This window comes from Mastigoproctus giganteus, chromosome 4 (assembly GCF_048544385.1).
Source record: "Mastigoproctus giganteus isolate SK-2022 chromosome 4, ASM4854438v1, whole genome shotgun sequence".
Lineage (NCBI taxonomy): Eukaryota > Metazoa > Arthropoda > Arachnida > Uropygi > Thelyphonidae > Mastigoproctus > Mastigoproctus giganteus.
This window is the reverse complement of record NC_143578.1, coordinates 219,711,513-219,728,943: the sequence shown is the minus strand read 5'-3', so window position 1 is coordinate 219,728,943 and position 17,431 is coordinate 219,711,513. Positions and strand designations below refer to the sequence as shown.

Sequence of the window (17,431 nt, the reverse complement as noted above, 5' to 3'; positions counted from 1 at the left end):
AGCCAAAGATAAAGTTTACCTGCTATCATCCTATTTTACTTCTAATTTGTGTAATGATCATCTTGGTAAACTACCTCCTACCATTCCCAGTCCACTCTATTCAATGTCTCCTGTAGTTCGTCCATCAAAAGGATGTCAAAAGAATTTTGAACGGTCTTGAAGCCAAGAAAACGCCAGGTCCCGATGGTATTTCTTAACTTGTTCTCAAAACCTGTGCTTCTGAGTTTACTCCTGTTCTGTGGCACCTTTTTTCATTTTCATTCAAAAGTGTTTCCCTTCTGTTTGGAAATTTGCTCAAACCTAGTCATTTCCTAAAAAGGGTGACAAATCCCTCCTATCCAGTTATTGTCCCATTGTACTTCTTCTCTTTCTAAAGTAATGGAGAAATCTATTAACTGCCAACTCCTTAAACTATCTTGATCTTCCATGTGATCAACGATATCCTGTATGGATTCTGTCAGTGTAAATCCACTGGTGTTGATATTTTGGCTTATGTTATTTATCCAATTATGGACAAATTCAATGGAAACGTTTCGTGAAACTCAAGCAGTTTTTCTTGACATCTCAAAGGCTTTGGATGGCGTTTTATATAAAGGTCTAAATGAGCTTCCATCCTATGGTTTTCCAACTGTTTTTTGTAATTGGGTATCCAGTTTTGTCTTTGACCGCTCACTGCAGGTGATGGTAGATGGCTGTCTTCTTATTTCTCCACTAATGCTGGTGTTTCCCAAGATTCAGTTCTTCGTCTATAATTCTATCCACAGTTTTGCTGATGACAGCACATCGCATTTCACTTTTCAGTTTGAGAAACCTTGCCCTGCTCAAACAACTTCAACTTCTCGAATATCCAATACCAGTTCCTTAAATGCTGATCTCCAGGTAATTCTCCAGCGGGGCAAAGATAAATTAGTTGATTTCAATCCTTCTAAAACTCCGTCCTGTGCTTATCTTCGATGACACTCTGATTTCTAGACAAGATCATATATCTCCCTTTTACTGTACAGCTTCAAACTCACAAAACCAACTTTTCTCCTTCCTCATTTATTCTATCCTCATTTTATTACGCATGCGTGGATCTGAAGATGAGCACTATGCGAATGTTTTAAATTCAGGTAACTAATTATGAAGAATGCTCGTAGAAGGAACTTGTTTTCTGGCTAATAACAGCGCCAGTTGCTCAACCAACAGTACACACTTCCAAGAACCGACGTCTTTATCAACGATTTAAAAGCACGCATTCAAAGCCCTGAATTGTCATCAAAGTGGGATCACCCTGTGTCTTCGGTTGTTTCCAAAACTCATACGAACTGCTCTCCCCTTTTCTCATTGTCATAAGAGTCCTACTCGTCGAATACGCGTCACAGTTAACTGGCTCAACTCGGTTCCGAACAATACGCTGTAAAACCACCCTTTTAAAACGCTTTTAATTCACTTTTGTTTTCCTTTTATCTATAGAATTTGCTTTCTTACATTCCAAGAACCCGCCTTCTTTATTGTATCCCCTCAGTTGTTGTCTGAGCATTTCTGGAATTACACTTTTGTCCATTTTACATCAATAGTGTACAGGGTGTCCGGAAAAAAATCACTTTATTAGTTGAATATCTCAACATCCATCAGTTTCTCCCTTTTTTCGATTTCGATAGTTTTTAAAAAGAGTAAACAAAAAATTAATTAATATTTTGGGGCCCTTATCCTGTTCTGTACATTTAAATGAAAACGATGTAGACGTAATAGAGTACGATTCGTACGCCTTTCTTCAGTGCGAAGGTTAAGAAACCAAAAGGAAAAACAACTTATTCCGTAAGTCTAGAATAAAGTGCTCTATCAGTACATCTCAGTCTTCAGCGCTATATATTTCAGCGAGTGATTATCCTCCTACGTCATGTCAACTGTAGTTGCGTCAGAATCAAGTTTGTATTCTTGTTTCTGACGCATAACGTCAGCAATGTTTTCTAGTTCTCCGAGCTCGAAAAAACAGGAACTAACTGGGGATTTTTGGCATTTCGTTTCTTCGTGTCTCCCCCCACTCCTTCTTGTAAACATGGCAACACGTCCGTGTGTGTGTGTGTGTGTGTTTTTTTTACTTTCGTATATTGCTCGAAACCAGTACCACAGCCCGAGGTGTGGGTTTGAACATTTGCTCGCGTGCTTCGAAAAATACGCGTCTAATACGCTGTTAAAGAAGTGTATTAAAGTATGCGCCGGCCATAAAAAAGGAAATTTCCCTTGCAGAATTACCTGTTTATAAGGTGTGTCCCGTAATAGGGGGAACGTGACGTAGCCCGCATCCATTTTTCCCCAACGGGAAGATCGGCGGATGGAGTGGAATTCAGCTCTTAACAAGGCAACATTGTAAATATTAGACACGGTGCGGTGAGGGGCATCGCCAGCACACAAGGGAAGCAATTAGGCTCGGTGCCAAGATAGCATCTCCCGGCGATGGCTTCTATTCGTCATCCACAGTAGAACGTGCAGCCAAAGGGATGCGGAGGAAACAGCATCAGTCTGAGGAACTCGGGCGGAGTCTAGCTCCGCTTGCTGATACAAAGGACTTCAAAATGTTGCAATCAGAAAAAAGTACGCCTTGCACTTGATAACGAAGCCTTTTCTTATTTTCACCATCAGATATGGACGCATAACTGTTCCAGCAGTTTGGCTCCTCATCAGTGGTGAGGTTGGTATCTTCTTCCGGGATCTAAACAGTAGATCCCGGAAATAGCCATAAACGACCTTGCCGATACTCACCATTGGAATTAAAATAAAAAAAACCAAAAAAGGTATTAAAATATTTCGGTTTTTTTTAATAGATCTAAAAACTTGATTTTGTTTGTTGAGTACCTTTTGCGATTATGACGTAACGGTTCTGTGTAATAAAAATGCATTTAAAAATGCTCAGAGGAAGTGTAGGCGTATTATTATTTTTTTTATTGTCAAATGCGTCTATCTAAACTTGTTTTCGTGTTTTGATGAGGCTTATGGGCTTGCGGACACCTACATTTGTCAGACTTTCCGTGCACCGTAAAAGTTTCCGCACTATTGATCCGCGGTTTATAGATTTGGTTTGACCTACAAACATCCATGTGACCTCTAGAAGTGAGTCAAGGGCACTTGTGTGGACAGTGATTGCATCTTTCTGATCTGCCTATCAACATCCGTGATAGTTCCGATGCCCACTGACCGTGGGATACGCAGATAAGTGGGGCCAGGGATTCCAGGTTTTTCCTTGTCCCTGAAGACCCACTATAAACAGACCTTGTTAGAGATAGTGGCTCATATCCTCCGGATTCCTTCCGTTTTGAATGTAAACTGTGATCTACGAGCGGTGACCTTTGTTTTCTCATTGGGAAACCTTCAGTGTCAAATCCTCATGATGAGCATCCTCCAGAACAGTGGGAGGTGACCCCTGCGGCGGAGAGAGGTTGAGCGAGTTCAGAGGACTGTAAGAAGCATTTCTATACTGAAGTAAACTATAGCGATCTCTCTGGTCCACAAAAAAGTCGAAGGCTTTTATACAAAATCACCAGATGGCTCTGTCAGCTACACGAACTCAATCTAATCAACGACACTGTATATACTGGGTACAAAAATTTGTGGGCTATCACCGAAATTGCGAAGGCCTAAATGACTTTTGAAATAAATTTATAATGCGCATGCGTTCAAAGGGTCCTTATTTTAGTAAGATGATTTTGCACTCGATGTTAAGGGCTTCTGTTACGATGATTTTAATTTGCTTTTATCCGGTGGTTGCTTTCTGATGAACGTACAATTCTTCTCCACCCCCACCACCATCTCACGGGTTCCTTTGGGAAACGAAAAGGCGTCTCCGATCTGTAACATTGTTATCGATTTTGAAGCGAAGATGAACCACTCAATATCCGGAAGTTTGAAAAGTAAGTCAAGGACGCAATTCTGTTTTTTTTTTTTTTTTACAAGAAACTTATCGCTAACTGACAGGTTCGCTGGCCATACGTTCTCTAACAAAACAAACATAAAACTGTTTGATTACAGAATGCGTTATCAGAGTACAATGGCTTGCTTACAAGCGATAAATTGAAGGGGAGGGGGGTGCATTGTATAATTCTAAGTACCACAAATGGGAACTATAACGCTATAAATATCATGATAAAGTAGGTTTACTCGCCAAGCCTAATTTCCTAGACTAAAATTTGTTATTCAGAAATTACAGTTTCCAAAAGTAGCACTGACTGGTGCACGTATTCAAGAACTGCAGCGTATCTCGTGCGTGATCATTTTGTCGGATATAATATAAAGTTTAAGTCCCCGAGCGCCATCCTCACATCCTCGACATTGATCCAAGTTAGTCGCCACATCCGGGACTCTCTGGCAGGTTGTCGCTTCATATTTGTCACCGTGTTTCTCTGTAGACTGGCCATTGTGCGCCCCCTTGCACTTAATCCATAAAATGTCAGAACTCGCTGGCTATCACGTGACTTCCATTATTCACCATGGCAACGTGCCAGAACTTCCTGAAACTGCGCATCTGGAAGAGGCGACTACCGCAGCATCCCCGAGCGCCGTTGACGGACGGACTATTTTTGTGCTCGCGTCATATTTTTACCTTTCTTGTCCAAGAAAAGAATTCTGCGATATATCCGGCAGCATCTGGCACGCGTGCCATAGTTGACAGCTCGACCCCATGTGACCTTTAACGACAGTCTTGTTTTTTTTCTGTATGACAAGCAACAATTACAAAAGGTGCGCCGTCATTGGCAGTCGTGTGGGGAATTAATGAAGGCGTTCGACCCCCATAACCGGCCCACTCCTAAAAATTCTCCTGTCAACTGTCCATTTCTTCAGATAACCGTTCACGTGGATATCAGATCTGAGTGGGCTTAAAGCATCCGTAGCAACATTTCTAGGGGGGGGGTCCATTTAATAGAATCCCTAAGAAATATTGCCAATTCGTAATAGACCCCCCCCCGCCCCATGAAACAACAAATTGCTGTTTCATTTCCACATCTGTTTTGCCCTTTGATAGACTGTTGTTAGGTCGCGAAGTAATGCGTAACCAAGACCAAGTACAAACATATTCCTTTGACAAGCGTTGGATAAGTTTCATTTGATTCTAACGTCTTCCTTATTTAGTAGATTTATTTTAAAATACGTAATTCAGGCTGACACTCAGTTTCCAAGATAATCCAGTCCAACGTTTCACACTGGTCACACCAGAAAATATTACCAGAAGGTGAGCAGCGCCTCATAATTGAAAGGATCACTCAGATTTTGCTGTTTTGAGAAATGCGAGAATAAATCCCGTTTAGAAGTCCCTGTTGACCTTTACCCCCTTGTCTGATCGTGAGCATATGACGTTTTCGCGGTCGTATATTAAGTTGGATGAGGTTCAAGGGTTAACGTGTTGAATGAATCCTATTCGCCCCACCCCCTTTTTTCCCACCTCACTTTTTCAGTGATAAAAGCTCGCTAATCGATCCCTAACTTGCCATGAACGAAATAATCGGACGTAACCCGATTTAAACTGGGATTTTCAAATATGACTCCGTTTTCACTCTTTTGAAAAGGTCTGGGTTTAAGTTAGCTGGTCTCAAGAGTTTTTTTTTTTTTCCCCTCTCTCCGCAAATAGACAAACCAGCCCCGAACACACGCGTCTATAAACATATACACAAGCGCGGAAGAGTGCTATCCACTAATTAGCCTTCCTACTGACCCGAGGAAGAGTTTCGTATATCGAGCGAGGGAGTTTATATATCAGGCGAGTAGTTACAATAAACTTTATTAATTTTATTAAACACGCGGGGTAAGTGTGTGTGGCCCTTAAACTCTAAATACTTCTAAAGATTCCATGTAATGGCCTTTAACTATACAGATCTGCAGTATTTATTACGACATCGTTTTTGTTGTAATTCGAAAGATATACAGAGTGACTGGAAATCCACTCTCTGTTTTGAAACTTTCATTAATATGTATGAGGGAACTATCGATAAATGTTACTGAAATTGGCACACTGCAGGCTCAACAGCTGAAGCTCCATAAAAACCCAAAGAAAGCAATAAAACAAACAAACAAGCCACTTAAATTGTTCAGTTGAACCTTTTTCTTTTCTGTTTCATTTCAGATAAAGAATGGCGAGTAAACCAGCATCAGTGACAGAACACGAATTGTTGCCAGATATGAAGTGTGTGTGTGTGGGGGGGGGGGGGCTGTGGGCCGATCGCTTTGTATATAACAACTTTCCTGAGATTTGTCACCTTATAAAAGATTGAATTAATTGAATCAACGTGGGCCAGCATCCGTGTGGCACGCTTTGGACACCTCGTTGAGATTATGCCGTGACGAATCTGGGTTGTTCTGAAGGCTTAATTGCTTTTCATTGTTACAACATTGCAATTTTAAAATATACAAAGCGATGTGGGCCTGTTGACATTTGTTGCTATAGTACAGTATCACCCACCGGACATTTTAAAATGGCATGCAAAATATGAAATCTGTCGAAGACGTTGCACGCCAGTTTAAGATGTTTTTTTGGACATAAACCACCCACAAAAAAGCAAATTGCGAGGAAGTGGGAACAGCGGACAATCTACCAAAACCTGGTAAACTTTACATCTGCCAATTTAAAATCTGTAAGAAAGGATATCGAAAGAAATTAAAAAAAAAAAAGCTCGAAGAAAGCGAAATTTGAAACTAAAAATACATAAAACGAGCTTAAATGGAAACATAAAAGAGCTCAAACATAAGGTTTATCATTCCAAAGTTTCATCGAGGGCGATCCAGATAGAAGATTGGAATTTGTCGAATGGTTTTTGGCCACATATGCCAAAAGGTGTCAGGGGCAGGAGTGCAGTAGCACACGCTCTTTGAGTAGGCCGGGGTTCAAGCCCCTGACTGCTAAATACGGTCGATCTACCAACCCGCACTGCACCAGCGTGGAAGATTATGGTCCATTTCCCTCATGTGAATCGTTGAGGAGGTTTCCATCCTGCAGTGATAATGGCTGCAGTTTTTTTTTCTTTTTTTTTGGCTTTAACTCCGGATTTAAATCCGGATTTGGCTCCCCGGATTTAACACCCTGTCGCTATATTTTGTTCGGATTCTTAAAGGATAAAGTGTTCGGCAATAAGCACAAGTCTCTGCTGCAGCTTTGAAAGTCAATAGTTTTACAAACCCAGATGTCGCTGACAATGTTTCGTGGATTGACGAAGCCGCATTTGCACTAAATGAAACTGTAAGTCGCCATAACTGTATTTATTCTTTAAGGATTTAAATGCTACTGGCTTTGCCAGTCCGGCTTAGAATTTGAATAAGTTTTCTCGGATCTCTTTCCTTTGAGGGGACCGGGACAGGGAAAAGCTACCTGAGACTGCTAAAAGACAAAATGATTCCATTAATGCAGTCCAAAATCAATTTTCAGCATTGCTTTTTAATGTAGGATGGAGCACCATCTCACTGCGCAAATTTCCACGAATTCTTAGACGAAACGGCCCCTGGTCAATGGACCGGACGCTCTCCGGATTTAACACCCTGTCGCTATATTTTGTTCGGATTCTTAAAGGATAAAGTGTTCGGCAATAAGCACAAGTCTCTGCTGCAGCTTTGAAAGTCAATAGTTTGAGAATTTCTGAGGAATTGCGCCTTGCTCTGGACCCAGAAGACTGCAATTTTGTAAAGACCAAAATGTGGGCCATAATGAACAGATGTAATTTTTTTTTAACTTTACTTATGCCTCTTATAGTGCTGACATTAGTTAAAATATGTATTTAAAATAGTGTTTGATTTATAGCGAAACATCTTCATATAAATATTTGCAAGATACTGTACAGAATTGCTTCTTGTAAACAATTACCATTATTGCCTTTTTGTACACCCTTCTAGTCGGTCGGTTGCGTTATCTTTGTTTTAAAGCGTAGGTTTTATTTATTTTTTTTCTTCAAAGCGCACTTTGTAGTTTGTCACACGAAAGGGTAAAACACTTAATCCAGTTAATCCAAAGCGTTCTCTGTAAACGTATTGGATCACACTGGCTATTGTTGTCAAATGTCATTATTGCTCTAACAAACAATTAGTATTGCTTCTTGTAAACAATTACCATTATTGCCTTTTTGTTACACCCTTCTAGTCGGTCGGTTGCGTTATCTTTGTTTTAAAGCGTAGGTTTTATTTATTATTATTGTTTTTTTTTTTCAAAGCGCACTTTGTAGTTTGTCACACGAAAGGATAAAACACTTCATCCAATTTATCGCATTTATCCAAAGCGTTCTCTGTAAACGTATTGGATCACACTGGCTATTGTTGTCAAATGTCATTATTGCTCTAACAAACAATTAGTATTGTTTCGTGCTATTCGCACTTCTGAACACCGATTAGCATACGATGTAATGCTTACGAAATTAACAATGAGCCCCAGCAAACAATTACTCCCGCGTCTCGCGATTGTTGTTGTTATCGTGGAAGATGCGCCGACTGCTCATTACAGCATCCCACGTAACATCTCGATAAACAATAGCGTTGCTCTAAAATTAAAACGACTCCCGCGCATCCCTTTCAAACGTGCCCTGCCCCCACCGTGCGCTGCTGGAGCAGGCTGGTGTCGGTGCTTGGTACTAACTCTAGCGGTGCACCTGTACGTAGCACGTTACTAGGTCATCGGGCACGCGTACGCGACCGGTCGTTATGGTAGTAGGCGTGTCAACGTTGGGGGGGATTGAAAGGGGGGAATGCGCTGGTCTTGGTGACGTTTGGAGTGACGGATAAAACGGTCCCGCTTAGCTGTGGACGACGTAAAGCACCTGCTAGTTTGTGCGATCGCTATGCTATCGATCGATACAGACTAACAGGCGACGGCCGAGGTAAGTGTGTCGGAAATAACCAACGTCAAAGTAGGCCGTTTCTCGTGCCCCCTCCCCCTTCCTCCGGGGGAACTCGCATAGATGGAAATATGATGGGTGTCCAAAGGCTGTTTTTTTTTTTTTTTTTTTTTGTGTGGCATCTATAAAATATCTGCTTTTATCCTTTTTTAATGCGCAGATTTAGATGCACGCGCTTCTTCTGAAACTGACAATTAGGGAATATTCGATTTACGCAAAAGTTTCGTCTGCGTCAGTTGCAACAGTGAAATGCAGTTAACGAGTACTTTTTGTTTACAAATAATAATAACCTTGGGGGGGGGGGGTTAGCGATTAATTACCGAATTTCCATCCGCACTTAAAAGTTTGATAATCCTAAATAAAAGTATCACTTTCCCCTTCGTTCTGTTAAGACATCAAGTTCGGGCGTTGATGAATTTTCCTTCGCGTTGATGAAGTTTTGCCAAGTCATTGTTGGGGATTGTTCCACGAGCAATACTGACTGGCAGTGTTTCGTCGTATCTGGGGATGAATTTGCAAAATCACCCTTGACACCAGGACTCGTTCTACTTCGTGTCGTACATCATTTTGTATTCCGAACAGACTCCTCCGAGCTGTACTAACGATACACGGCATCGCAGCCGAAGCCCTCTGTGGCAAAAGGAAAAGTGAGGTTCCTGTTGTGATATTTGCCGCTTCCGGTTATTTTAACAGATGTGGCCCCGCGAGAAATACAGCAGCGAGCACTCGGATGCATTCGCGCATCCAAAGTCAGCTTGCACTTAACATAGTCCGTTAGTGAGGCCCACTCACTTCAAACACCACCAACGCAGGATTGCTCTGCACGAAAGCACTCCTCACCCCTCTTTCCCCCTGTGTATAGTCTTCAAATACGACGTGGGAGGGAGTTGTTTTTATTTCGGTAGTAATCCCCCCCTTTTCGCTTTGATAACACGACATCTGGTGCGGTCATTGAACCCGCCAATCAACCAGGATTTTTGTGTCTTCGTAGTCCGTATCTTGCTGCATCTGCAAGAACGGCATTGCAAAACATTTGCATCTAAACGGGGAAATCCAAGACGCAAGATACGTAAAAGTATCTGGAACACACCCCAAAAACTTTTTCCTATCACAACCTACCCATTGCTTAATTAGCTGTTTTTGCCTCGCTCCGATTGGTCCTTAAAATTGAAGCCACTTTCGCATTTTGTTGTTTATCCACACGTATCGGATTTATAACACCGCCACAACACACTCATCTACAAATCGCTTGCGATGCTTCTCCCAATTTTTGGCGTATCGAAGTAAATGCAAAACGAGGAAAATTAGCGTAATGTTTATAGAGAGGTTTTCAGGCACGTGTAATTATTTTTAATGATTTCACTTTATCCTTTTATTCTTCTAGGAATTGACTGAGTGATTATCATATCTAATTTTCCTTACTGGTTTCTGTCAATGTCAAGGTGGTGAGCCTGTACATTCTATCTTTCCCAGAAAACCCAACAGTGTCCTCTTCAATTTATAGTGTTCGCTGTAATAAAAGAAACATTACTGCCATAAACAGGAATTACGAGCATTTTTGTTAGCTAAGACTTGATGTTTATAAGTACAGAATGGAAAAAAGTAAGAAAATTTAGATCCAGAACCTAATCTGCCGAGTAGGATATCTCCAAGGTCACCCGAAAGAACTTTCTCAACAGTGATTTTGTCGGTATTTCGTAATTAGTGATTTGGTATTCGAATTTTGTCTAATATCGTCAGCACTGTCCCCCACCCCCGAGTCAACTTATAAAAAAAAAGCATATTTTTATATAGAAAATAGCCTTTATTTGTTGAGAGAGTGGAACAAAATTGTGCTCATGATATGCAGAAAAATATTTCATAGCTCAAATATTTCAATCAATCAATAAATAAATCATTTGTAAGCGAAATTTAAATTTCTCAATTGTTGTAACTTGTACATTTTTTAAAGCTCTTCGTGAAACTGACAACTCGAGTTGCTGCTTTATCACGTGGCAGACTGGCGCGAGCTTGTTTTATAACGTAGAAGTGCAACAATGTGATGTCAGTCTAACAAACGATACTGCGAGCAGTTAAATATCATCCATACACGTAATTACGTCACTTGGCACGCGATATCGCTTAAAAGCGATTGTTTTGTTATTTTACACCACTTGTTAGCGTCTCTAATAACTTCCGGGAATTTAATAGTTAATGAAAGGCAATTAATGCGGTAGCTTCCAATTCGCGATGATTATCTAGTGCCTTATCTTTCAGCTATCGATTTTAGCCACGTCAAGTATTGCACGGCCACCTATGTAAATACTGGGACACCGGGGAAACACAAAAAATCTTTTAAAAATAAAAACTAGCGAAAGCCTTTAATGATAAACTGTGTGAATGGCTTGTTTAAATACTCCGGACTGTTTTATTTATTTTTTTATGACAAATTTCAGCCATCTCTTGCAGAATCAAATTCTATTATTATAACACTAGCTTTGCTAAAAACATTTTTACAACAAAAATGTTTAAATAATAATAATAAACTGTCACGATTCAAACCAAGTATTTCTTTTAAAGGCTTTCGCTGGTTTTATTTTTAACAGCATTTTTGTACCCGTAATAGTCTCTTTTTTTTTTATTTAAAAAAATTTGGGCAAAGGTTATGGTAAGACGGAATTGCATTCAGTCCTGGAGCAGTCTGCGGTTTGACACGCAATAAATTCCATTGGTTGAAGAGCAGTTGTTCTCTTTCATCATCCATGGTAGTTGGTTACAAATGATTGGCAGCACCATGAATGTTAGGGTTTCTCAAATAGCTATTATGCTTTTCCTTTTTTTCCCTTTAATGTTTAAATCATTTGTCCAAATTAAACTAAGAGCTTTGTCTTCAAATTTTATAATTTTTAATTAAACTGCTTCAACTTTCACGTATTGATAATATGATAATGCTTAGAAAGGTTATAGTACATTAGCTTACATTACATTTTTTCGAAAGGACCTTATAGGATGTATTTTGTGAGATGGAGGGGCAGTTCGGGAAACTGATATCCTACCCCCACCCTCCTTAGGGCTAGTCAGTTTCATAAACGAACTGTCCGTACACCATACTTGCAGTGAGAAAAAAAAAAAAAAATAATAATAACTGCAACTAATATTAAAGAGAAGAAATCCCGTTATGTGGGATGAAAATCCAGTAAGCTTTCATGGTGATGCAGTTCAGTGTTTGCCTACTTTGCAAGCTATCAGCTGCTGTCTGCGCTTTCGTGGGATGGGATGTTCCCAGGTCACTGACATCCAGGATACTTTGTGGGCATTTCACCCCTGTGGGTTCGCCACCACCTCTAGGCCATTTCGCGAGTTTTTAACAAGTAGCTCCTTTTATGTTGTAACTCGATGTTAATAGATGGTGTTTTTGCATTTATTATCCATTAATCCATCGCGTGCAGCTAGCGATAACCTGTTGTTAGCTAATAAATGAAAGCAGATCTCTCTAACAAAAATGTTAAGTACTTTTATGGGATACACCGAGGTCATGTGACGTGCAAGTGGCATTTGTTTCCACTTATGAAATTTTCCTCAAGTGAAAATTAACTTTTTAATTTTTTTTACATTGTTTATTCGCACGAAGACAGAAGGAAAAATTACGAGAGAAACAAGATGAAGGAAATAGAATTGATAAAGGAAAAAACAAAGATAAAAATTATAGCTTTGTATAAACAGAGAGAGAGAGAGAGAGAGAGAGAGAGAGAGAGAGAGATTAACACGAATTACACAGAGAAAGAACCAGTAATATACAAAAATAAAAAAAGAAGGAAAACTTTGTCTGTAATGAATAGAGAGAAAGGGAAGGGGCAGGTTGATGTTGAACGAAGACGCTGAAAAAGAGATGGTTGCATTCTTCAAGGTAGGCGAGAAGGCAACCAAGGCCATGATGTTGTCAATGTATTCTGCGTTTGCATGCGCTCCAGTAGGATAAAAAACCCTGACGTAAACTAATTGCAGCCCCTCCCGAGTGCGAAATGGATAATTCTTCCGCTCTGCGACACGAACCGAACTCTCAGACGGTCTTCAAAAGGGGGGCGATGCCACGATACCGACACGGGGAGGATCTTGCCTCGCAGACAGAATTTTGATTTTCTTTCTGTCCATTTTTCATCACTCCTCCCCCGTGTGATTCATGCTATTTCCGTTCTAAATCATCTGCTTCGTACCCTTCAATGAAATGCACCCTTTCGTCTTTATCCTTTTTTTTTTTTTTTTTTTTTTTGTGGCTTGCCATCTCCCGCATAGACACTGCATGTCGGGGTGTGTTCGAAATCCACTTTTTTCCTAACGCTGTACTCTCTTCCAACTCGGAGAATTTCTCTCGAAATCCCACCACACCTCTTCCGTTGGCTGTTATGAAATCCTCCAAGATCTTGGGGAGGAGGGGAAGTAGAAGTAACGAGGAAGGCGAACACATAAAGGAGTAATGCATGCGACCTTCACTGGCCCATCAAACCGATTTTCGCAGCTCCGATCGCTAATCTAACTCCCGTTCGGCATCGGAAACAAGGGACCGCCATTAACTCGCTGCCACTCGATGATCCGGCAAACAAAGCGTCCGAAATTAGTGACGTAATGAGTGGTAACTGTAGCCTCGAAGGCGAAAAAAAAAATAAATAATAATAAAGTAAATCAAGGTCGCGTGCGCACGAGGGAAGACACGATCCGCCAACCTTCTGTCACCGTAAGGCTTGTGGCATCAGCGGAAGCTGCAAATGGCGATAAAATAATCGGAATCACGTGTCCGAAGGGAGGGCACTAAATTATCCATCGGCAGCGCTGTGATAAGCGGCGAAGGTCGCAACTCCCCCTTTGTTTGAGATGTTTAGTGGAGCAGTGCGTTTCAGAATTACACTCTGACCTCCAAGGTCGCTGGGCTAGAATAAACCCACCGCGAATAGCAATCAGAGGCAAATGGCGTACCTCGACATCGCGTCTCCCACGCCAGAGCTTTCTTTCTTTTTTTTTCTTTTCAGCGAAAAAACGGCCTTGATTTGACTGTCGTCATGGCTTGAAGCCCACCCACCAGGTAATGGTATCAGGCACAGGGACAAGCGATTAACACGGACAGAAATTAGTGTAATCCACGAGTGTATTTGTACACTTGCTACAAACACGATTTCCCCTTCCTGGAGCGGAGTGAGCTACTGCCAATTAGGAAATTGCCTACTCTCATTAAATCGCATGTACGAGGAGGTATAAGTGCGTTTCCAAGGCAACTGGATGTTCGACTGCCCAAAATATGCCCTCATAGGTTGACCAGATTTTCTGAACTAGAAAAACGGGACTCCTCATTGAACCCACCTATAACTCAGCCGCGTTATATGCGAAGGAAAGAAAAACATGTTTCGTGACAACACGACCGCGTTATAAGAGAGATGTTCTTTGTTTTGAATGTCTAAGCTCTTTAGCAACTTCATCTTAAACACACTTAAAAAATAAATAAATAAAATCGGACGTTATGGTCACTCTTTAGGGACAGGTTGGTGGTTTATGGTCGGAACTGTGCGCTGGACACTGAAGTGTTGGCGAATACTTTCCAATCCAATGGTTTGAGAAAATTTGATTGAGATAATTTCGAACTGCAGATGCATGATGGCAGGTGCCCATCAATAGCCATGAAACAAATTTCATGGGCTATTCCACGTCTCTCTAAGTTTGGTGTGAAGTAATTTTCCAGCATGTTCAGGTTGACCAGCCCATCAAAAAAGTAAGAGGCGGTGGGCAGATAATGCCGCCCGAGCCATAACATGTGGTGGATAGTATTGCACTTATTCTGCATAATGTGGATCTCTCTAAAAGCAAACATTGCGTGGACATGAACTGAGGTAAACAGCATACCCATCACTAAACTTGGTCTTCGATCTTTTAGGAGTGGTGTCAAAATGCTGCAGCAATCTGTCATAAGCCGACAATCTCTTTTCGTGACCTGCATCTGATAATTCACAAATGACAGTTGGTTTTATACGTTTTAAGGTCATGTTTCATTGTGTGAGGTGTAATGATCTTTGCGAAACATCCAACCCTGCAGACCGTTTTCGTAATGATGTTTTGTTTGTTATCTGAGAACGAATGCTTGAATATTTTGCATTTCCATCTGACGAATTTTCGATTTCGACTGCGTTAGTTTTCCAGGTCTCTTTTTGAAGTCTTCTTGCACCTGGTTTACTGTCCTTTCGTGGTACCACACCACTCCTATTAGTCTTTCTTCCACTGTAAATGGACTTTAGTAGCTGTTAATGCGAAATGCTGGGTATATCCAAAAAGAAACAACAGATTATCATCAGATCTTGAATAGGCACGAAAACGGACATTGCCCTGGAATTTATGGAACGCCCTGTGGTAAATAATAAACAATGCAACAAGATTCAAAAAAGTATTTTTTACGTGGAAGTGTGTTACGTTATTTAGACAACATTTTTGTGCTATTTGCATTGAAATATTTGATTTTTTTTTATTAGAATGTCTTTAATTAATATTATAGTATTATTAAGCCAACGACATTCGCAGCCAATCAATTAACACTATAGGCCCAACAGAGCCCTTGACAAAGATGCTCTTGTTCCATTTGTATTCCCAAAGATACTGGTCAGCATCCGGTACACACGTAATAAGTGCTTCAGTTTTACAGTTCTGCCAATAAACTTTAAACTTTTAAAAAACAAATAAATATTTAATTTTTTCCAAAAAATAAACTTTAATATACTGATTTGGAATTTAGGTGATTAACTGTCATCGCAAAGTGCGAGGGAATATATTCAGTTTCCCAATGCCTGTTGTGTCAATAGACTTCATTTCATTCCGTAGAATTAAACACGCCCTCTAGCGGCTAACACTTGACGATTCAGAATTCCTTTCAAAACTTCCGACATCGGCATTTCCAAGGCTTCGTGACTCCTTTGCGGGCGCTCAGGTCGCGTGGGCAGGTCTTTGTAAAACTGCATGTGTATGTGTGTGAGTGAGCGTTGAGGAGAGACGCTGAGTGTATCCAAGCAAACGCCGGCAACGCTTGCAGTTGTAAAAGCTACCTGTGCGTAGCTGCCGACGTGTAAGCGACAAAGATGGATCTGCCAGGTACCCGGATGTTTGCAGTGCCACGTTGTGTGAGATAGCGTGTAGGGTTTAGCTTTATCTCGTCGTCCTACACCTGTGTTTCTGGAGGGGGGAAGCAAAGCGGCGATCTTCTTCTTCCACCAGAGAGAAAGTGTCCATCTGGAAGAGCTTTTATCAATCCTTTTTTTGTGAAGAACGTGCGTAGCGAACTCGCAACAAGGATATCCTTCGTTTCTCGCCAGCAATGGAAGTCCGCTTCGCCCCGCTCTCGACACGTGCACTTTCCTGTCAGTTGCTGATGGCCACGTGCATGGACTGGCACGGCTTTCGTCGCTTGGTATACAGAGGACTGAAATAACGAATCTCATCGGACAGTAAGTAACGGCCAATTAAATCCGGCTTTTTTCTGAGCGTTGTTTTAAGCCGAATAATCCCTCCCGCACTTATTGTGCTTAACTCGTTAAATACAAGCGTGGACAAATCGACACCAGTGCCGCGCAGCGCCCTAAAACCCGTCGTCGTGTCAATTTTATTTCAGTTTCTGAACAAGCCATGCGTACTGTCACAATCAATGAGCAGTTCGCGTCACGTTTTCACGAGACAGCGCAATGTTTGCGCGATAGGGACAACCCATAAGATTACCACGTGACTGATATTTGTATAAATGCTTTGCGCGCTTGCAGGCAGGCAGGCGTTTCTCTACAGCCGAATCGATTTTTCCCCGCTTGTATAGCGGAATGTCTGAAAAGTTGGTTAATGTGACTGCCGCTCTGCTAACATGTCGCCAAGAACTGGACGACCACGGGTTGTTGCCCTTAAAGCCATAGGCCGTAATGGACGCTCGAGATTTCTTACCCCACCCCCTTTTAAGTATCGAATCGTTTTATAATATTAAGCGTCAGGTTATTTACAGAATCGTATCAAATTTTGATACGAAGATGAACACTTGAACGATTTTTTATTTTTTTTTCATTCTTTTGCTTATTCAAAAGTCGCCACTACTTCACGTACGTGAAGAAATGCCAAGAGTCTTTTTTTTATTTTTATTTTTACAGTTTGTTGTACTCCCGCCCAATCTTGGAATGTTGACAAAAAAAAAGGCCCCGATCACGTGAATATATCGTCATTTGATTGCGAATGAGTCGATTTAAACCACCACATGCTGTACCTGACGGTTCTTAGCACCGTAATCAGATAAGTTTGAATACTCGAGATTTAAAGACATTTTTGGCACTTCTACTATCTTTCCATCTGGGTGCTGCCAACTTTTCTGCATGCAACACAGTTTTCTGTAAATTATTCGGCATCAGATAACGGAAGTTAAGAATAATTTATTTTGTGGTATAGTTTTCGTCAGCACGTGAATATTAAGTTTTGCAATATAAAATGCTTTTGGGCTCGCGGGGGGGGGGGAGTCCAGTTCACATTGATACTTTCTCTTCACTACAGAGACACAACGTGTCTCTATAAATATTAGTAGTATTCTTCGGTATGCTAACACCCCTCCC

The 17,431-nt window shown here is 41.0% G+C and overlaps 1 protein-coding gene across 3 annotated transcripts in view; it reads left to right on the top strand.

Moving 5' to 3' along the window:
• LOC150087417 (uncharacterized) overlaps positions 1–17,431 on the top strand; it is a 149,511-nt gene that overhangs the window by 84,871 nt on the left and 47,209 nt on the right. Inside the window, exon 1 of one of the 3 annotated variants that reach the window (XM_090371170.1) lies at positions 15,769–16,297. The exons of the other annotated variants lie outside the window; for them this stretch is intronic. The gene's annotated coding sequence lies outside the window, so the exon portion shown is untranslated. Of the gene's footprint in view, positions 1–15,768; positions 16,298–17,431 lie in introns of those variants that run through there. 3 annotated transcript variants of the gene reach the window in all.